Genomic DNA, 23,758 nt, shown 5'->3' with positions numbered 1-23,758 from the left:
TCACAGATGAATACCAGATAAAATAAACCTAAATTTCAAAACATGGAGGAAAAGACACATATTACCCAATGTATACATGAATCAAACCATCATAGTGTACCTCATAAATATGTATAAATATTGTGTCAATCAAAAGTTTTTCTGAAGTTTTTAAGGACATATTATACTTAAAGTTAATTCTGGCACACAAATCTCCCCCTAAGAAGGGAGGGAAGGAAGGAACCAAGGAAATAGCACAATAATAGCTCACTCATTACGACTCCTTCCATAAGGGTTGTGGCCAACGGAAACGCACATTTTTTACCAGTGAAAATTTCTAGATAATAATGACCAGTAAAGAAAAATGTCTAGTTAATTTTTCCATTTTCACTTTAAAGACAATAATATACCTCATGTTTATTTTAAAATCACTTACAAAGTACTTTCATGTTATTATTTGATCCTAACAGCTACTCACCTACTGAATACCTATTATGCACCGGATAGTATTCTACAGCCTGCACGTTTTGACATAAAGCATAATCATGCTTTGCCAAATTCAGGGAATGTTTCATCTCCTATTGTTACAAGACAGCTGTCAGGAGCAATAGGGGTCTTATGCTCCCTTTTCTTTTTTGTACCAGGAATCAAACTCAGGACCTCATGCTTGCCAGGTAGGTGTGGTGCCACTCAGCTAAATCCTTGGCCCTTGTGCTCCCTTTTCTTAAAAAAAAAAAAAAATCCTTTCCCAGTCAGGCAGGGCAGTGCACAGCAGTAATGCCAGCAAATTTGAGGCTCATCTGGACAACTTAGTGAGACCCTATGTCAACATAAAAAATAAAAAAAGGCTGGGAATTTAGCTTAGTGTGAAGCCTTGGGTTAAATCCTCAGTACCACCATCCCTCAAAAAAAAGAATATTTAAGAATGTCTCCTTTCAGTCTGACTGGGACACAGAACAGTTTACAGGAAATGGCATAAGCTGATCAGTTTGGACTAACCAAAATCTACCCCTGAAGCTGGTACTGAATCACCTTCTCCAAGTCTCCTACATGCACAAATAAAAGCAAATTTCTGCCACAAAGTACATACCAGCTGGGAAATTCACAGTTGATGACAAAGCACTGGGTAAATATATAAAAAACAGAAAAACACAGGGAATAAAAAACAACTTGGGCAAGGGGGCCAAAAACATTCACTGAAGGAAAGATAATCTCTTTAATAAATGGTGCTGGGAAGCCAGATGTAGTGGCGTATGCCTGGAATCCCAGCACTGGGGAGGCTGAGGCAGGAAGATCATGGCAAGAGGTCAGTCTGGGATACACAATGAGTTCAAGGCCAGCCTAAACTACACAGTAAGACTGTCTCAAAATAAATTTTTAAAAAATGGTGCTGGGAAAACTGACTATCTACATGAAGAAGACTGAATCTAAACCCATATCCATTACCATGTACAAACTAAAATCAAAATGAATCAAGATCTAAATGTTAAAACAGAAACAATCTGCTGGAAGATAAAACAGGTAAAACTCTTGAAGACACAGGCAAAGACTTTCTGAATGGAACCCTAATTGTACAAGAAACACCATCAATAACAACAACAAATGGGATCATCCCAAATTAAAAAATTTCTTCACAGCAGAGGAAACAGTATAGATCTAAGCAATAGACTAGAAAACCCATAAATACTATAAATCCATGAACGTAAGATCAAATGATTCTTTCTTAATGGTAGACTCAAACCCAGGGCCTTGCATATGTTAAGCATGTTTTCTACCCCTAAGCTACACACTTGGCCCCGCAGAGGATTTTCAGCAAGAGTGCCAAGATCATTCAATGAGAAAAAATATGACATCAAAAACACAAGCAACAGACAAGGATGCCCACTAGCACCACTCCTGTTCAATATAGTTCTGGAAACATTAGCCACAGCAATTAGAAAAGAGAAAGAAATAAAAGGAATAAAGATAGGAAAGGAAGAAGTTAAACTGTCATTAGTTGCTGATGATGTGATACTTTACATAGAAGACCCAAAAACTCCGAAAAAAGACATCTAGACCTAATTGACAGATTCAGTAGAGTAGCTGGATAGAAGGACAATACTCAAAAAATAATAGCCTTCTTATACACAAATAGCAGACTCATTGAGAGAAAAATTCGGGAAACAATTCCTTTTACAATAGCATCCAAAACAATGAAATATTTAGGAATCAATCTAACAAAGGAACCAAAAGACCTCTACACTGAAAAACTACAGCACTCTGAAAAAGAAGATTGAGGAAGATATATGAAAATGGAAAGACATCCCTTGTTCCTGGGTAGGAAGAACCAATACAGTGAAAATGGCCATACTTACAAAACTACTATATAGATTTAACGCAATGCAGATTGAAATTCCAACAATATACTTCACAGAACTAGAGAAAACAATCCAAAAATTCACTTGGAACCAGAAGAGACCTAGAATAGCAAAAGCAATTCTAGGTAACAGAGACATGGCTGAGGGTATCACAATCCACAACTTGAAACTATACTACAAAGCTACTGTAATAAAAACAGCATGCTACTGGCAAAGAAACAGACCCGAGGATCAGTGCAATAGATTACAAGATGTAGAAACAACTACAGACACACTCAGCCACCTCATCTTTGACAAAGAAGCCAACCACCCTCATTGGAGGAAAGATGGCCCATTTAATAAATGGTGTTGGAAAAACTGGATTTCAACCTGCCAAAGATTAAAACTAGACCCATACCTATCACCATCCACTGAAGTAAGATCAAAGTGGATTAAAGATCTAAATATTAAAACAGAAACACTAAACTTGCTGGAAGAAAAGTTAGGTAGAACACTTGAAGACATTGGCATAGGAAAAGACTTTATGAACAAAACTTCAGTAACATGGGAACTAGCACAAGGAATCAACAAGTGGGATCTCATCTTATTAAAAAGCTTCTGCACTGCAAGAGAAATCACCAACAGAGCTAACAGACAACCTACAATGTGGGAAAAAATTTTTAGCAGCTGTACCTCAGACAAAGGTCTACTACCTGGAATATATAAAGAATTGAAAAAATCAGACACCCCCCCCCCAAATTCGAAGGCACAGGTCAAAAATGGGCATCTGAAATGAACAGACATTTCTCAGACAAAGAAGTAAATGCAGCAAATATGTGGGTTTTTTTTTTTTTTTTTTTTTTGGTACTGGGGATTGAACTTGGGACCTTGTGCTTGCGAGGCAGGTGGCAGAACCACTGAGCTAAATCCCCAGCCCAAAAAGGAGCAAATAAATACATGAAAAAATGTTCAACATCATTCATCATTCGAGAGATGCAGATGAAAACTGAACACTGAGATTCCACCTCACCCCACAAAGAATGGCTGCTGTCAAGAAATCAACCAATAACAAATGCTGGCGGGGGTGTGGGGAGAAAGGAACCCTTCTCCATTGTTGGTGGGAGTGCAGACTGGTGCAACTGCTGTGGAAATCAGTATGGAGATATCTCAAAGAACTAGGGCTGGAGGTCCCATTTGACCCAGCTATCCCCCTGCTGGGTATCTTCACAAAAAATTTAAAAGAATCATACCACAGCGATATATGTGCACCCATGTTTACAGCGGCACAGTTTGTAATAGCTAAAGCTTGGAAACAGCCCAAGTGTCCATCACCTGGAAACTGGATAAAGAAGATGTAGCTTTTTTTATAAAATGGAGTACTACTCAGCCATAAAGAATGAGAAACTAGAGACATTTATAGCTAAATGGATGCATATTGAGGCCATACTCTTAAGTGAAATAAACAGGACACACACGTGTATATACCAAATAGTTTCTCTAGTGTCTGAAACTGAAACTGTAAATAAGGATTAAAATGATTAAAATGAATAATTGATAATTTGAAATAGGAAAAGATCCAAAGGTGTAGGGGTACTGGGAGGGGAAGGGGAAGGGAAAGAAGGGAAGGGAATAATTATGAGAAAAGAAAAAAAAATGGAAACAAAATCTATGTAAATAGGGAAGGGTGGAGGGGGTGAAGGGTGCACAGGTAATGGGGAAAAAAATAAGAAGCAAGATACAGCATGTACAGGTACAAGCACTCAATCATAAATGTAAATGTATTATATATCTAAAATGTACCAATAAAAGAATTAAAAAAAAAACACAAGCAACAAAGAAAAGCTAGGTAAACAGGATTTCACTAAAATTAAAAACTTTTGCACAAACTAGGAGAAAATATATCTAAATCATGTTGGAAAAGGCACTAATATTCAGAAAATACAAAGAACTACAACTATAAGATAAAACCAACTTAAAGCCAATAAGCATAGGAAAAGATTCTCAGTATCATCAATTATTAGAGAAATGCAAATCAAAATCACAATGAGCCAGCACTTCATACTCATTAGGATAGTTAGGACAGTTACACACACACACACACACACACACACACACACACACACACACACACATTCCAAACCAAACCAAAAACCCCAAATGCCCACATATTGGCTAGAATGTGGAAAATGGGATCCTTGTGCATTCCTGGTGAGTATGTAAAATTTTCCTCAGTATTGCAGAGGAGGTGAAACTTCTGAGGCTGCCACAGCACCGTCCCCAGCGCCCAGGAGCAGAGCTGGCCCCAGCACTGAGGAGGTGAACCTTCTGGGTTGCCGTACCACTGCCTCCAGCGCCGAGGAGGTGAGCTGTGCAGGTGCCAGCAGCACACATCCCCCCCCCCCCAGTGAAATGAGAAGAAACCTAAACAAGTCTCAAAACCAGATTCCCAGATCACCTAAAGCAATCGCAAATGCAAACCAGATGGAACAATCTGATACTCAACCACCTGGACACCCTGAACTGGCAATAAAAGAGGATCTGGAAAAAATGAAATCAGAAATAATTTCTCACATAACAGCAGAGACTGTGCCCATAGTGCAAGCCATGATTACACTTGATCTTAGCCAAAAGGCCAAGAAGTGATAGTTAAGAATTGATCTTTTTTTTTTTTTTGGTACCGGGGATCAAACTCGGGTCCTTGTGCTTGCGAGGCAGGCGGCAGAACCACTAAGACAAATCGCTGGCCCGCAAGCCATGATTAATAAATCTAGAGCAGACACAGATAAAAAAATAGAGGAGTTGGGGAACAAGATGGAATTCCAACATAGGAAACAAATGGAATCCATAAAACAGATGCAAACAGATTTCCAGGAGATTAAAAACTCCATCAAAAGTCTGTGCAGCAGAATGAACCAATGTGAGGACAGAATTTCAGATATAGAAGATAAGATTGCAATTAGTGAACAGGAAAAGAAAAAGTTCTTTAAAATAGTAAGGTATCACGAGAAATCAATCCAGGAGCTGCTAGACAATGCAAAGAATAAGATCAGAGTGATTGGAGTCAAGGAAGAAACAGGAAAGAGTGGTGACAACATAAAAAAACTGTTTACAGAAGTGATGGCAGAAAACTTCTGAAGCAGAGGAAATGAACTTGACATACAGGTAAGTGAGGCATATAGGACTCCAACTAGCCTTGATCAAAAAAAATCTACACATAGGCATATACTAGTTAAGATTCCAGAAACCCAACAGAACAACAAAATTCTACAAGCAGTTAGAGAAAAGAAACAAATCACATACAAAGGAAAGCCCATCACAATCAAAGCAGACATCTCAATGCAAACCCTCAAGGCAAGAAGAGCTTGGAGTGACAGATTTCAAGCCCTAAAGTAAAACATCCTCCAACTCAGACTGATGTACCCTGCAAAACTATCTTTCAAAATTGATGGAGAAATAAGATACTTTCATGGTAAAGAGTACCTTAGGAACTTCATGAATACCAAACCAGCACTCCAAAAAAGTTTGGACAATATCCTAGGAAAAGACAATGAGGATGACAACCCCAGGAAGTCCAGCAGAATGAATCCGTTGGGTACAAGAAAAAATAAAACACAAAGGGGGAGAATCCACAAACAGAGAGTCATGACAATGATAAGTCAATATGTATTAGCCAGGGATTTAGCTCAGTGGTTTCGCTGCCTGCTGCGCAAGCATGAGGACCTGAGTTCGATTCCCAGTACAAAAAAAAAGAGAAATATGTATCAGCTATAACCATCAACATTAATGGTCTCAATTCACCAATCAAAAGGAACAGACTGGCAGAATGGGTCAAGAAGCAAGATCCAACAATGTGCTGCATACAAGAAACACATTTAATTCAAAAAGAAACTCATAGATTGAAAGTTAAAGGGTGGAAAACAATACTCCATGTGAAAGGAACCCCCAAAAAGCAGGAGTAGCTATCCTCTTTGCAGATCAAGTGGATTTCAAACCCACACTGATTAAGAGAGACAAAGAAGGACACTATATCCTTGTAAAGGGAACAATCCAAAAGGAAGAGACGACAATCATAAACATATATGCACCAAACACTAGTGTGCCCAATTATATAGAACATGTACTAATGGACATGAAAAATCAAATAAGCACTAATACAATAGTAACGGGGGACCTCAATACCCCACTGTCACAAATAGATCAACTAGACAAAAAATAAGCAACAAAATACTAGAACTCAATCAAACTCTTGAACAAATCAACTTAACAGATATTTACAGAGTGTTCCACCCCACAAAATCAGAATATACATTCTGTTCAGCTGCACATGGATCCTTCTCCAAAACAGACCACATACTCACACATAGAACATGTTTAAGTAAGTGCAAAGGAACTGAAGTTATCCACTGTATATTAGCAGACCATAGTGTGCTGAAATTGGAGATCAATAGCAAAAGAAACAGCAAAAATTTCATAAACAAATGGAAATTGAACAACATACTTCTGAATAATCAATGGGTCACAGAGGAAATTAAAGAAGAAATCAGACACTTGCAACAATTAAATGACAATGACAATACAACAAATCAGAATCTATGGGACACAATGAAAGCAGTCCTATGAGGGAAATTCAAAGCAGTGAATACTCACATTAGGAAAACAGAGTGAGCCTAATTAAACAACCTGATGCTGAACCTCAAGCTTCTAGAAAAATAAGAGCAGGACAAACCCACAGCTCATACAAGGGAGGAAATTATAAAGATCACAGAAGAAATCAATGCAATGCAGACTAAGAGAACGATACAAAAAACAATCAATGAAGCCAAGAGTTGGTTTTTCCAAAGAATAAACAAAATTGACAAACCCTTAGCCAACCTTATCAGAAAAAGGAAAGAAAGGGCTGAAACCCAGGCAATTAGGAATGAAAAGGGTGAAATTGCAACAGACCCAGCAGAAATCCAGAGGATCATCAATACCTACTTCCAGAACCTATACGCCAATAACATGGAAAACACAGAAGAAATGGACAGATTCCTAGATATGTATGAATTATCAAAATTGAACAAAGATGACCTAAAAATTCTAAACAACCCAATATCAATCAATGAAATTGAAAATGTAATTTAAAACCTACCTACTACAAAAAGCCCGGGTCCTGATGGTTTCATTGCTGAATTCTACAAAACATTCAGAGAGGAAGTACTGCCACTACTGTTTAAATGCTTCGATGAAATTGAAAGGGAAGCAATACTCCTGAATTCATTCCTGGAACCAAGCATCACCTTGATCCCCAAAGCAGAGAAAGACCCAACCGAAAAAGAGAACTATAGGCCAATCTCACTCATGGACATAGATGCAAAACTCTTTAGTAAGATACTGGCAAATAGAATGCAGAAGATCATCAAGAAGATCATATACCCTGACCAAGTGGGATTCATCCCAGGGATGCATGGACAGTTCAACATATGCAAATCAATGTAATACACTATATCAATAGAGGCAAGGACAAAAACCACATGATCATCTCAATAGATGCAGAAAAAGCATTTGACAAAATCCAACACGCATTTATGATAAAAACCCTACAAAAAATTGGAGTAGACGGTCTCTACCTCAATCTGATCAAAGCTATCTATGAAAAACCAACAGCCAATATCATACTAAATGGTCAAAAACTGAAATCCTTCACACTAAAATCAGGAACAAGACAAGGATGTCCACTATCACCACTCCTGTTCAATATAGTTCTGGAAACATTAGCCACGGCAATTAGACAAGAAAAAGAAAAGGAATAAAGGTAGGAAATGAAGAAGTCAAATTGTCACTATTTGCAAATGACATGATACTCTATACAAAAGACCCCAAGAACTCCACCAAAAGTCTTCTACACTTAATAACCAAATTCAGTAAAGTAGGTGGATACAAGGTCAACACGCAAAAATCAATAGCTTTCCTCTACACAAACAACAGACTCACTGAGACAGAAATAGGGCAAACAATTCCTTTCACAATAGCATCCAAGAAACTGAAATACCTAGGAATCAACCTAACAAAAGAATTCGAAGGCCTCTTCTCTGAAAACTATAGCACTCTGAAAAGAAAGATTGAAGATTTTCCATCAGAAAATGGAAAGACATCCCTTGCTCCTGGGTAGGAAGAATGAACATAGTGAAAATGGCCATACTTCCAAAACTGCTATATAGATTCAATGCAATCCCAATTGAAATTCCAGCAGCATACTTCACGGACCTTGACAAAACAATCCAAAAATTCATTTGGAATAAGAAGAAACCTAGAATAGCAAAAGCAATCCTAGGCAACAGAGACATGGCAGGGGGTATCACAACCCCCAACTTGAAACTATACTACAAAGCTACTGTGATAAAAACAGCAAGGTACTGGCAAAGAAAAAGACCTGAGGACCCGATGAGAAGATGCAAAAACAACTCCAGTTACACTCAGGCTCCTCATCCTCAACAAAGGAGCAAACACCCTTACTGGAGGAAAGATAGCCTCTTTAATAAATGGTGCTGGAAAAATTGGGTTTCAATTTGCCAAAGATTAAAACCAGACCTATGTCTCTCACCATGCACTAAACTAAAATCAAAATGGATTAAAGATCTAAATATTAAAATAGAAACTCTGAACCAGTTGGAACAGAGGTTAGGTAGAACTCCTGAAGACAGTGGTGTAGGAAAAGATTTTATGAACAAAACCTGAGTTGACCATGAACTAGCACAATCAATCAACAAGTGGGATCTGTTCTTATTAAAAAGCTTCTGCACAGCAAGAGAAATTACCAACAGTGTGAAGAGACAGCCCACAATGTGGGAAAACATCTTCACCTGCTCTTCCTCAGACAAAGGTCTACTATCTCGAATCTATAAAGAACTTAAAAAGATCAGACCTCCCAAATTTAAATACCCAATCCAAAAATGGGCATCTGAAATGAACAGATATTTCTCAAAGAAGTAGAAATAGCAAATAAACATATGAAAAAATGTTCAACATCACTGGTCATTCGAGAGATGCAGGTTAAAACAATGCTGAGATTCCACCTCACTCCAGAAAGAATGGCTGCTATCATGAAATCAACCAATAACTAATGCTGGCGGTGCTGTGGGGAAAGAGGAACACTGCTCCACTGCTGTTGGGAGTGTAGATTGGTGCAAGCACTGTGGAAATCAGTATGGAGATACCTCAAAGAACTAGGAGTGGAAGTCCCATTTTACCCAGCTATTCCGCCACGGATATCTTCCCCAAAGAATTAAAAGAATCACACCACAGTGATATATGTGCACCCATGTCCATATTTCAGTTTGTAATAACTAAAACTTGGAAGCAGCCCAAGTGCCCATCAACTGGAGACTGGATAAAGAAAATGCGTCTTTTTAATAAAATGGAGTACTACTCAGCCATAAAAAATGAGAAATGAGACACATTTATAGCTAAATGGATGCACATTGAGGTGATACTCTTAAGTGAAATAAATAGGGCACACATGTGTAAATACAGAATAGTTTCTCTAGTGTGAGAAATTGAAAGTGTAAATAAGGACTAAAAGGTATAATAGATAAGTGAAATAGGAAGGAAAGGGGCAAAGGGGGAGGGGGAGGGGGAGGGGTGGGGAAAGGAAAGAATGGAATGGAATTAATAAGAGAAAATGAAAAAACGGAAACAAAGTCTTTGTAAATAGGGAGGGATGGAGGGATTGAAGGGAGGGCAGGGCAATGGGGAGGAAATAAGAAGCAAAGGAGATTATGTAAAGGTGCACATTTCCAATGATGAATGTCATACTGTATACTAAAATGCACCAATAAAATTAATTAAAAATTTTTTTGTCAGTATTACCCGCCCCCCAAAACCCCCCCAGGAAAACAGGGACTTGAACAAATATTTTTATACCCATGTCCCTAGCAGCATTTACACAACAGTAAAAGGTAGACACAACTCAAGAGTGTATCCTTGGATAAATGGATAAAATGTAGCATACACATAAAATGAAATATTATTCAGCCTTACAAAGGAAACTGACACATGCTACAAAATGGATGGAACTTGAAGACATTATGCTAAGTTGAATAGGCCAATAGTAAAAGGACAAATACTGTATGATTCCATTTATATGTGATACCTAGAATATCAAATTCACAGAGTCAGAGAGTAATATGTTGAATGCTAGAGGTTGGGAGGTAACCAAGACAGTGTTTACTGGGGTACTGAATTTCAGTTTGAAAGATTAAAAGATTCTGGCACGGGCTGGGGATTTAGCTCAGTGGTTCTTCTGCCTGCCTCGAAAGTGCGAGGTCCTAAGTTCGATCCCAGGTTAAAAAAAAGATTCTGGCAGATAGGGCCCAAGGATGTAGCTCAGTGATAGAGCACATGCTTAGGCATCACAAGGCATCACATCCTTAGCACTCAATGAAAAGAAATGAAATAAAAATGTTTAGGGCTGAGGATATGGTTCAGTGGTAGAGTACTTGGCGAACATGTATAAGGCGCTGGGTTCTGTCATCAATACTGTAAACAAAACTTGCAGATGGCTGGTGGTAATGGTTGTACAACAATGTAAATGTATAAATGCCAAAGATCTGTAAAATTATCAAAGGCTAAGATGGTAAATTTTATATTTTGTGTATTTACCACACAGAAGTACCTGCTCTGCAAGCCTTCCTACTTACTCCTCCCTACTTTAGGATCTCATCTGTTCTAGTCAGGTCAAACAGCTAGCTACTGTCTTTCCTGATCATTCCAGTCTCTCCTTATTCTAACTCAACCTGTGGATCACTGACAGGTTCACCTTGCTGGTTTATCACATTAATCCCTGGCCTCCAAACATTCGAAAACTCTCTATACCTGCCCAAGAGAATAAAAAAACCAAAGCTCAATTCAACATTCATTCTACATGGAGATATCCTTCCAACTGTCTAACATTTCCTATGGAAATCATCTCAAGGAAATTCAGCTGTCAGCTCATCTTAGTCTCCTATTCTCCTCCCCCAAAGTTAATCTTCAATTTATACTTTTGCTCTTCCCTGACAAAGCAACTGCTTCAAACTCTGTAAATATAAACTCTCATTGGCCGGTTAAAGCCCCAAGTGTTCCAGGAAGTTCTTTAGACTCCTGAGGCCTCATTCCATCTCCCTCTGTTCTAAACACCCACAGAATTCTTCCAGACTTGTGTAGGTACATCTTATCTTTTCAATAAGAACCCGACAGGAGTTCTCACTCCTCCTATAGCTAGCTCTAGTAGAAGGTGAAACACAAAGTAGGTCTTCAGTAATCACTTATGTGATTTTTATGTATGAGTTTCAGTGACCAGAATATGAAATGAGAATCATTTGGTTTTCTCGCATTTCTGAGGGTTAATCTATGAAACACTCTAAATAAAATAGCTGTGATCCAACAAGACAACAGCAGGAAATTTGGCAGTTTAACCAGAGAAAAAAACCACAGGTATTTAAGTACTCATATTGGAGTCTGATTCAAGTAAGTTGTTTAAATGTTGGCATTGGGACACAAAATAAGGTAGTATTTAGGTTTTGCGGGACAGAATATTGACCTACATTATTGAATTCACACAAGAAAGAGCTATGCTACAGTAAGATGAAAATGTAATCAATCACAGGGCTATGAAAACTACAAATGAAATGTCAGTTTTTATTAAATTCAGGTTAGGAAAAAAGAAAACTTCAGTTATCTGAGTGAGCTGTCAGAATGAGAGGCACTCTTATTTCTGTTTTCAACTGTACTGCACAAAGATCTAGGGATAGAGATAGGCAGTGTGGTGAAGAATGCAATCAATGAAGACTGGGCAGTAAAAGAGCTCTCGAAATGGCATGTAAAGAGTCCTAGGTCCGAGTTTTGGTCTCACCTCTCATCAACTGTAAGACTCATGCCTGGCAAATCACACACTTCTCTGGGCCTAGATTGCAGGCTTTTAATACAACAGTCATACCACATCTCTACAGGTTTTTCTCACTCCAAAATTCCAAGACAAGTGTAATCACAGCTGCTGTTAACAATGCATGCTTCTTGATTTTTGACTTTTTTTTTGGTACCGGGGATCAAACTCAGGACCTTGCGCTTGTGAGGCAGGCGCAGTGCCACTGAGCTAAATCCCCGGCCCAACAATGCATGATTCTTGTAAAGTCATTTCAAATCTTTCACATTTCAGGAAGAAAGCAATTTATTTCAGCAATCTAAAAGAAATGGATGCTATTCAGAGACAGTTGAAAAAGCTAAGTAATTCTGCGAAAAAAAGAAAAAAAAATGCTTCTTTTCTCGTTGCGGTAAGATGGTTTAGCAAAAGAAACAGTGACGCTGGTAAAGACAGCCAAGACTTCTTCTGTAAATTAGGCCTACTCCAGAGTACTTATTATCTGTGCTGGTTTGTGAAAAGGTGCTATTGTAGTTCAAAGCAGAAACACTTCTCAAACTTTCTCCCAAACCGAAAAGTTCTAGTTTACCTCAGGGGTAAGGTAGTAAACAGTCGTTCAAATGATAAAGCACGGAAAAAGACAAGCTTTTTGTCTTTTCGAGTATTCCAAGGGGAGCAGCTTCCTCGTCTTTATCAAACACTCCGTACTGTCTCCCCCCTACCTGTCAAAGCTCCATTCCAGTTCTACCCTCCAGTGACTTACCGGACAATTTAACTTCTACCGTTGAGAGTAGCCGGCCTCAGGCCTGCGCGGTCCCTAAACCTGGGTCCCAACCCTCATGCCCATCCCTGGAGGTCTCGGCCCTGCGCCCAGTAACAGGCACTTGAGTCTTTGAGGCGGTTTCCTCGAGTTCCGTGAGGGGCAGGTCCCGCCCCTCGGAGCCAGGACCCCGAGCCCAAAGCCGCCCAGGCCGCCGCTGCGACCACCTCAGGCCACCCTCCCGCCACGAGGGCCACACCTCGCGCCTCTATCCCCGGACGGCGGCGCGCTACTCAGCCTGCCCCTCGGAGCGTCCAGGACCGGCCAGTCCGGCGCCACCGCGCCTCGGCCCCGGACAGACGACTCTCCAGTCCTCGCCCCACGCCCCGCGCCTCCCGCGTCGGCCCAGCCCCAGCCCCGGAATCCCCACGCCCAGGCGCAGCCTCTTCCTTGCTGGGACGATCCGCGCCGCGCCGGGCAGAACGTCGGGTTCTCGGGCTCAGAGACACCGAGGGACACTCACCCCGGAGGCTCCTCCTGCCGCTGCTGCTGGGACAGCTGCCGTCACCCCCGCCGCCGCCGCCGCCGCCACCAGCACCGCCGTCCGCACTGGCGCCAGCACCCGCAGCCATCCTCTTCCTGCCGCTGCCACCGCCGCCCTCTCTCCTGTCAGTGGCTCAGGCTCCGGGACTGCTCCAGGTTTCCCTCGCCGCCATTTTGAGTCCTACAGGGAGCAGGAGGGGCTCAGCTCGGCGCGACCCTGTGGCGCCTGCGCGGCGCTGCGGAGCCGGCCCAGGTCCCGCCCGACCCCGTCGAGTCACGTGGCTCGACGTCGGGGCGCGCGCCGGGAAGGGTTGGGAGCCGGGCAGACGAGTGCGCGCGCATTATGCCTGCTAGTTGCCGGGGAATCAGACGGTGGGTCACCTGGAGTTTGCAGGTTGTTGCAACGTCCTGCTTATTAAAAGAAATTGTGACCCATTATTAAATACCTGAAGGGATTTACAATAAGTACGTCATTGGGTAATTCTACCAATTCATATTTCCACTCGGCGGCCGGCATGCTTGGAGTGATCTCAGGATGTAACCCTCTCAAAGAAAACTACGTACGATTCCGCGAAGAAGTCCCTGATAGAGTTGGCGTTTCGGTGGCTGCTTCTTGATAGTGTTTCTTAAGCACTTGTTTGCGTGGTACTTTTACAGGCACCACCTTGCTAGCTGCAGAGTAGATTAAAAAAAAAAAATCTTAGAGGTATAGTTTAGTGGTTATTTTAGTGCGCTTACCTAGCATGTGCAAGGCCCTGCATTGTTCCCCACGTCTGAAAGACACTTAAAAGTTTCCCTCAAGATACTCCATAAACAAAGTACACAATTGATGAAATCCCATATCCCCACGTGGGAGGACGAAATCGCTCTCCTAGATCCTCCTTGTTTGGTAGTTTACAATAATTCCAGCGATGCAGTAATAAAAATGTTTTATATTTATGGAGCACCTTGCAGTTTCCAAAACATAGTTAAATACATGGTTTTGTTCGAACGCCCAAACCACCCTTTCAGGTAGTCGGGGACAGGTGTTGTTATTACTGTTTTACAGCTGAGTAGGCAAGCAAGGAATTCTGATTCTAGTCACTCACCACCATTACACTCCACTACCCTCTGATTTGCCTTAAGAATACGTGATATATTTGTCCTCTAGGAATTTATTTAAAAGTTTTAGCATTTTCTACCCACTCTTTGAGAAACAAACATTCGTACTTTTGGTTTTAAAATTACCTCTGAAAGCAAAGGAAAACCTAAATAAGTCACCAACACTTAATTCTCAGTTAAATCCTCTAGGCTTAACATGCTTCACTTGTTTTTAGTTCTTTTTTTTTCTTAGTTCTTGAATAAACTTTTTAGACAAACTGCTCTTAATTACTTGGTTTTTAGTTGACTTAAATAACACCTCTGACATGTGGATCATGATAGTAAGAGTTGATAAAATATCCCCAAAGCCTAGCTTTGGGAAGGTGGATCTGAGACTTGCTCTCCAGACTGTCTGCCTCCTGTATGAACTTTCTCTTTTGCAAAACTCCTTGTTTCAGTGATTGGCATCCTGTGCACCAGGCAAAACCAGCCTAGTTGTGTAACATCTCCAAGCTTCAAAGGATAAGAGCAATGTGAATTTTTTTCGTGTTTTAAATTGTCTCTTGTTCTTTTATATTTCATATGTTTTGTAATCAGTTGAAAGATTTAAAAAAATTTTTAGAAGTCTTCCAATGGAAAGATTTTTGCCTCTGAATATTCTTGCTTTTCTTTTGATTTATTACGTCTTCCTACATGTTAATTCATCACCTCCTTTCTCCTTGAAAAGAAAGCTCATCCCAATTTGTATTAGTTCACTTTTTCCTCTTTCATCCTGCTTGTTTCCCCTACTGCAATCCTTGAAGATCTGGAGATCTCAGCAAGCAGAGATTATAGGAAGGATTCCCCTCTAGCTACTAAATCTCATCAACTCTGCTTAGACCTCTGGTCAATGGGCAAGAAGTGCATGGAAAAAAAGCGAGAAATTTCAAGAAACGTAAGTTTATTTAATTGGAGCCAATGATTAGTTCTGAGTGCTACTTCCTATTTCCCTACACTATTATACTTTCACTAAATTAAAAATTGAACCTTATCTAAATCCAAGCCACCTGCTATCATTTTCCATTATCTTGCCTTTGTCTTCACCAGCTAAACATTGTATTAACTGATAGAGCTGTTATGTGCAAACTAAAAATTCCATTGTCCATGCTCTTCTTGATGATTTTTTTTTTTTTGGTACCGGAAATTGAACTCAGGACCTTGCTCTTGTGAGGCAGGCAGTAGCGCAACTGAGCTAAATCCCTGGCCCTCTTCTTGATGATTTATTAAAATGTTACATAAAATTAGTCCCCACATTAACACTCATTTATTTCTAATCTTCATTAGTTGACTTTGGTTCTGTTTCTTGGCCACAATTTTAAAAAGAAAATTAAAATGAGATCAACAATAGCATTCTAGGTAATTTGAAAATAACATCATTTTTCTAGAAGTTGTTCATGTGGAAATCTATCAAAGTCTTTTAGAAAAGCCAAACAAGGTCTGCTGGTTGCTAGTTTTACCTCATACTTTCATTTATCTGTATATTTAGAGAACTCTAATAGACTATTTGGGTCCAGAATCCATGTACAAATGTTCCATGATTCTGTCTACCCTTTAATAATCCACTTTTGTATTTTCTTATTATACTGTTTGCTGCACTTTTGAGATACTGAATTGACTCGTTTATACATTCTAAATCTGTGACATACATATTTTTGGTCTTCATCCCAATTTTCTGGCATAGGAGTCCTAAAGTCCTTGAGTCTTCAAAGTGGTGCTTTTTTTTTTGGTACTGGGGATCAAACTCAGGACCTTGTGCTTTCCAGGGCGGTGCATCACCACTGAGCTAAATTCCCCGGCCCATGCATCTCTTTTTGTATTCTAATGAGTTACTGATGTTTAGCATCCTCTAGGTAGCTTCAGGACTCAGGCTGGTCACCAAAAGAACAAGGCAGAATTAGAGGGCTGGGATTTCTAGCCCTTTTTCTCTGACCTTTGAGGAAGAGACAGGAACTACAGGTTAAATTGATTACAAAAGGTCAACAATTTAGCCAGTCATGACTGTGTAACAAAGACTCCGTAAAAACTCAAAAAGAAGGGTTCACAGAGCTTCTGGAGAGCTGAACATAATGGTGATTTCTGGAGGATGGTATGCACAGAGAGGGAATACAGGCTGCACACCCCTTCTCCTCTACCTTGCCCTGTGTATCTCTTCATCTGTATCCTTTGTAATATCCTTTCTAATAAACTGGAGTCTCCCTGAGTTCTGTGTATTGCTCTAGCAAATTAAATGAACCCAAGGAGGGGGTTGTGGGAACCCCAGAGGGGCAGAAGCATAATTAAAGCAATTTGGGGCTTGCAATTGGCATTGGAAGTGAGGATCAGTTTTGTGGAACTGAACCTTCACCTTAGGAATTTAACATTATCTTCAGGTAGATAGTGTCTGTGAAGAATAGACTGTGTGTTGCTCTGATTTACTCCCAAGTGTATAGAACAGTAGCTTTCAGGCTATGCCCTGCTCAGAGAAGTTTGGCTTGAGTTATTCCATTTTGACTATAAGCAAAGGCAGAACAACTGGATAACTTGTCTGAGCAAACGATAATCATCAGATTTTGGGAACATAGAACTTATTGAACAGAACGACCCCAGATATACAACAAGATCATAAGACACAAACTGATTAATTAAGCATGCTAATAACAATTATCACCTGTAAATTTGTCCAATTAAATCAAGGGCATATGGACATATGACTTATCAAAATCATATCCGAGAAACCAGGCCTGTGAACTTATCAGACACACCAGACCAAGAAGCATCCACTTACCTGGTTCATACAAAATGAGGGGCACCTAATAACGTTAGAGTACACCAACACACAAAGACCAATTCTCTTTTCAGATCACCTGGTGACTACATCACCAGGTCAGCAGGTGATGAACTTGGGCTCTGTCCCCAGGCTTCAACTCAGCTCCATCTCCCCGTATGATGCAGCCCACTTGAAACTGCTTGCTGTTGCACTTGGGCTTTGAACAAGCTCTGCACTTTGAACAGCTCTATGCCTTGACAGCTCTGCCTGGATTCATAATCTTATCTGCCTACCTGCACTGATTCTTTTACATCTATATTGGCTCTCTGCCTTTGCTTTCACTTCTGACCCTGAATTCTGCCACTACTGCTAATCTTTTCTTAACTGTTTTGTAACCTATATATTATTGTGTGAAATGTGATATGTAACCTGAGTATTGTAGATATTTGTAATTAAGATTGGAATGGAATAAAAGAACTTGTAATTGCCTCAGTCGTGGCTCCAAGTGAAATCAAGACTACTCAGTGAATTAAAGCTGATAAAATTGACATAGCTTGTGATACACATCTTTTAAAGCATCCAATACCACATGTCAGGCATAGTACTAGAGGCTAGTGTTAAGATGGTACTCAGTAGTGGTGAAGAGTACAGGTTTAGTCAGATTTGGGTGGCATGTGATATAAGCAGGTCAACCAGAACCTCTTCTGGAAATTTCTGTTAGGCTCTTAAAGGAGCTATTTCTTCCTTTATTTCTCTGACTTTAAAAGATATTATAAATTGCCTTCTTTAGGTAAGAGGAGAAAGACCTGTGTAGTAGGAAAGAAGACCATAAACCAGTGATGGTGAATCTTTTAGAGCTTTCAGTGATACAAACAACCCACTGTGGCACACATGCTGTAGGTTTGCCACTACTGCCATAAACAGAAAGAAACAGAGACATTAAGGGAAAAAGAAACCATGACACCATATGAATACCTGTGCCTAAATGTGTGTGATTCCAAGCCATCCCTACTCTTTCCGTTTTTACAAAGGAGCCATTATGTTGCCCTAACTCCTCTTTTTCTCTTAAGCTAATTGCAAGTGGGTAAAAACAGTGGGTTTCTGTTGTCTTCAATCAAGAGTCCCGAATTTATGTTCTTTTCTCTTTTCTGCTTCCTCCATCAGCACACCATTCACTTGGTTAAGCGAAAACTGTAGTCATCTGCATCTAGCTGTGCATACCACTTTCTGTCACTCTAGTCTTTCCTTAATTTCCACTTTTCTGCCATTCATAACCATCTTTTTAAACCCCTTCCCAGGCTTATCTTCCAAAAAACACAATATGAAAGCTGGGTTTTTAAACTCATGAAGAAAAGGCAAATTGTACTTCTTTCTATTGCTTTGCATATAATGATACCTGTTAGGTAAAACAGTGTCGACTCAGTAAAAGAACACAGCCAGCCTGAATTTAGGGTTGAGTGCAGGACCTCCGGAGTAACAGAGGAGAATCTACTGGGAGTATGTTGAACTGGCTTTATCATACATAATTTTTTGAAGGAAGAACTGATTTATTATTTTTTTTTATTAAATTCTTTTATTGGTACATTGTAGGTATACAACACAATTACATTTCTCATTGGGAATTGGACATTTACATAATGCATCTTGGTTCTTATTTTTTCCCTATTCCTAGCCCTCCCTTCACCCCCTCCACCCTTCCCTATTTACAAAGGCTTTATTTCCATTTTTTCCATTTCTCGTCATTTTTCCTTTCCCTTCTTTCCTTTCCCCTGCCCCTCCCACTACCCCTACCCCTTTGGACCTTTTCTTCCTCTTTTGCATTATCGATTATTCATTCTAATCATTGGTATATTTTAGGTATACAATATAATGACATTCATCATTGGAAATTTGCACCTTCACATAGTCTCTCTTGGTTCTTATTTTTCACCCTTGCCCAGCCCTCCCTTCAACCCCTCCATTCCTCCCTATTTACAAAGATTTTGTTCCTATTTTTCCATTTTCTCATATTAATCCCACTCCCTTCTATCCTTTCCCCTAGCCCTCCCACTTCCTTCCCCTTTGCCCCTTTTCTTCCTATTTCACATTACCTATTATACATTTAGTCCTTATTTACACTTTCAGTTTCTCACACCAGAGAAACTATTCAATATTTATTCATGTGTGTCTTATTTAAGAAAGAACTAATTTAAAAGAATGTATTGCGCATCTACAAAAAGTGAACTTAGAACATCAAGATTACCATTTATTTTTTCTCAGTACCAAGGATCAAACTCAGGACCTTGTGCTTGCCAGGCAGGCGAGGTGCCACTGAGATACATCCCCTGCCCAAGATTACCTTTTGAACTGTTTAAGGGCAATTCTTTCTCAAGAGTCTTTGTAATAATGGACCATAGCTTTTGTTGGCTCTTCTTATATTACCATTGTACTTGCAATTCAAAAGTGTGTTACTGATGTTACCAGTTATATAATAAATGCTTCCCTCAGCTTTGCAACTCTTCTGCTCTTCTGCTTGCTTATCTGAGTTTCTGTGTCATTGAGGTCATGGAATTGTAAAGACAGACACAAATAGAGACAAAGAGAGGCACTTCATTTCTGAGAGAACTTTGGTCCTTGAACAGCAATTAAATTAATCTTTTCTAGAGAGGATAGAATTCAAGATATTTGGGTCTGAGGTAGAACAGTCTTATTTCATTATATAATTTTCTAGAACCTAACACCAGCTTATTTAGAAAATGAACATTGATAAAATCACATTAAAAAAAGATAAGCGGGTGAGAATGTCTTTCTTATTCATTGTATACATAAATCTATAGCTCTAATTATGCCCTTTTCTACAACAGCAGAAGCAAGGTCTTGCACTGTGGGTCACTGGGAATACATTGAACCTGGGCCCACTAAGCCCTTTATTGAAAACTGTACAGGTCTAAGTTAACAGTGCTAGTCTTTTGTGACTCGGAGAAATTAAATCGAGGAACGTTGTTTGTACCAGTAATTCAAGCAGCTAAAAGGGCTACCTCCTCGGGCGAGGGTGGGTGGTAGGAAGCTAAATTGTGTTGTGGCTGAATTTGGAGTCAGATTTACTGACACCGTCGAAAGTTATTGAAGGTTTTTGTCACAGACAAAACTTAAAGAACTTGATTCTCATGTCAACTGCACTCTGTTCCAAACTTCTCCAAATTAGAATGAATTCAGCCAGGCTTGCCTGTTATTGAACATTTCTCAGTTTACTTCATTTTTTCCTTTTTTTAAAATGACACGGTCTCACTATATTGCCCTAGTTGGCCCTGAAATCTTGAATTTAAGTTAGTCTGCTGCCTCAGCCTCTTGAGTAGCTGGGAATACTGGTGTGTATTACTGTACCCGGCATCAGAATTTTTGTTACCTTTTTAAAATTAAAAACATGATAATATCATGGTGTGGGGAGAGAAGTGACTCATATTCTCTTCATTAAGACTCTTCTCAGGCTGGGGATTTAGCTCAGTGGTTTTGCCGTCTGCTGCGCAAGCTCAAGGACTCGAGTTTGATCCCCAGTACCAAAAAAAAAAAAAAAAAGACTCTTCTGTATTAAGTGATAGAAATTCAGCTCCAACTAGTTTATGCCAAAGCAGGATTTATCATTAAGAATATAAACAGTTGTCTAAAACTCAAAGGCAGGAAAGCTCCTGAACTGAATAGTGAGAAGTAGGAATTTGATCATGGTCAGTTGTTCCCCCTGGCTCTTATCTCTTTCTTTCAGCAGCTTGCTTTGAGCAGCTGCTATAACTTACCTTGGGAGAGCTTTCTCCATGGGTAGGAAAGAAACCATGGCCCCTAAGTTATAGCAACCATCCCAGTGAAGAGATGGGGTTCCATCCCTGTACCTACAGCACAACATCCCAGGACAACAGTCTTTGCCTTCATATTTGTTTAAGTGCAGAGCCCAACCTCAGACCAATCTACTGTGGCTAGGAAATGCGGCAATGCTGCACTAAATCAATTCTTATAGGACTTACTATGTAACTAGGAGTGCTCAAATTATTATTTGAGGATTCCTGGGCAAAATTAGTTTTGCTTGTGCAACTGGGGCAGAATGAGGACAGGAGAGAATGAAAACAAGGAGATGAGGTGGGGACTTTGATTGGTTAGGGTAAAATTCCAGGGCAGAGCTGCCCAGTAGAAATATAATGGGAAACAGATGTGTAATTGTAAACATTCTAGCTGCTATGTTAACTGAACAAGACAAATTATTTTAATTAATTTTTATAATGTTTATTTTTAACAAAACATATCCCAAATTGTACCATTTCAATATGTAATCAATATTGTAACTTTATTAATGAGATATTTTGCTAATGAGATATTTCCTTTTTCTTACTAAATTTGGTATTTTGTAATGACAGTCACATCTCAATTTAGATGCTGTTTTCATCAGAAATAATCTGTATTTAGATTTCGTAAGTTTATAGTTGATGCTTTTCAGTAACTGAGTCAAGTATCTGTTTTTAAATAAAAACTAAATAATATAAAAATCACATCATTAGTAGTATTTGCCACACTTCAAAGGCTTGGAAGCCACATATGGCTTGTGGGGATTGTATTATAATGACCTCTCTGTTGATTAATTTTATGTGTCAATTTGAGTGGGCAAGGGGGTGCCCAGATTAAATAGTGTTTCTTGTTGTCTCTGGAAGGATGTTTACAGATGAGATTATAGCTGAATTTGTTCACTTAGTGAAGCAGACTTGTTGCCCTAATGCCACTGGACAACATTCAATTCATTAGAGTCTGAATAGAATGAAAGATGCCGTACCATTTCAACTGATTTGTTTTTTTTTTTTTTTTGTAGATTTTTAAAATTTTATTTTTTTCCAGAAGCCACAATCTTTAAAAAATTTTTGATACATTTCAGATATACATAGTGATAACATTCATCATAGGGAATTTGTATCTGTACATGATATATCTTCCTTTTTTTCCCCCATTCCCTTCTCTTCCTTTCAACTCCTCCTCCTCCCCTCCTTATTTGCAAAAGCTTTGTTTCCATTTTTTGTCTCCTATTCTCTTTTTTCTTGTCCCTTCTTTCCTTCTTCTCTCGCTCCCCTCCCTTATTCCCCTTCTCATTTGAACATTTTCTTCCCATTTCCCAATATCTTATATTTTTTGGTCCTTATTTACACTTTCAGTTTCTCACACCAGAGAAACAATGTGACATTTAAATATGTGTGTCCGATTTATTTCACTTAAGAGTATGGTCTCAAAGTGCATCCATTTAGCTAGGAATTTCTCAAGCTTATCTTGCCTTATGGCAGAGTAGTACTGCATTGCTTAAAAACTATATCTTCTTTATCTATTTATCAGTTGATGGGCATTTGGACTGTTTCTATTTGTGCTGCTATAAACATGGGTGTGCATATATTGCTTTGGTATGATGCTTTTAATTCTTTTAGGAAGATACCAAGAAGGGGAATAGCTGGGTTGAATGGAATCTGTAGTTTTAGTTTTCTGAGGAATCGCCACACGGATTTCCATAGTGTTTGCACCAGTCTACATTCTCAGCAACAGTGGAGAAGGGTTCCTTTTTCCCTCACAGCCCATTTTTGGATTGAGTCTTTAATTTTGGGGCATATGATTACTTTTTGAGTTCTTCATATATTCTAGATATTAGTCCTTTGCCTGAGGAACAGCTTGAAAAAACTTTTTCCCACACTGTGGGTTGTCTGTTCACTCTGTTGGTGATTTCTTTTGTGGTGCAAAAGCTTTTTAGTAAGATGAGATACCAGTTGTTGATTCTTTGTGATATTTCCTGTTCAATCGGGGTTTTGTTTATAAACTCTATGCCCACACCAGTGTCTTCAAGATTTCTACCTATTGTATCTTTCAGTAGATTTAGTGTTTCTGTTTTAATATTTAGATCTTTGATCCATTTTGATTTTAGTTTAGTGCATAGTGAAAGATATGCATCTAGTTTTAATCTTCAGCATGTGGAAAGCCAATTTTTCCAGCACCATTTATTACAGAGGTTATCTTTTTCCCAGTGAAGGTGTTTGATTCCTTTGTCAAAGATGACAGGGCTGGGGATTTAGCTCAGTGGCACTGCACCTGCCTCAAAAGCACAAAGTCCTCAGTTCGATCTCCAGTACAACAACAACAACAAAAAAAGGTAAGATGGCTAAGTGTGTTAGGAGTTGTTTCTGCATCTTCTAACCTGTTCCACCTATCCCTGGGCTTGTTTGTTTGTGGGCTTTTTTTTTTTTTTTTTTGCCAGTACCATGCTGTTTTTATCACAGTAACTTGGCAATATAATTTCAAATCAGGGATTGTGATGTCCCCTGCCTTGACTTTGTTTCCAGAATTGCTTTTGCTATTCTAGGTCTCTTCTGGTTCTAAATGAATTTTAGGATAGTTTCCTCTAATTC

At 39.4% G+C, this 23,758-nt stretch overlaps 1 protein-coding gene across 1 annotated transcript in view; it reads right to left on the bottom strand.

Annotated features, from left to right (window-relative positions):
* The window catches only part of Btbd7 (BTB domain containing 7), a 107,479-nt gene extending 93,877 nt beyond the window's left edge, over positions 1-13,602 (bottom strand). Inside the window, exon 1 of the mRNA XM_004837039.4 lies at positions 13,476-13,602. The gene's annotated coding sequence lies outside the window, so the exon portion shown is untranslated. The remainder of the gene's footprint in view (positions 1-13,475) is intronic.
* Between the last annotated feature and the right edge of the window lie 10,156 nt (positions 13,603-23,758).

This window comes from Heterocephalus glaber, unplaced genomic scaffold (genome assembly GCF_053883595.1).
Source record: "Heterocephalus glaber isolate CG9 unplaced genomic scaffold, H.glaber_assembly_v1.0 deba00001608, whole genome shotgun sequence".
In the NCBI taxonomy this organism is placed as follows: Eukaryota; Metazoa; Chordata; class Mammalia; order Rodentia; family Bathyergidae; genus Heterocephalus; species Heterocephalus glaber.
This window is presented reverse-complemented; position numbering and strand designations above follow the sequence as displayed.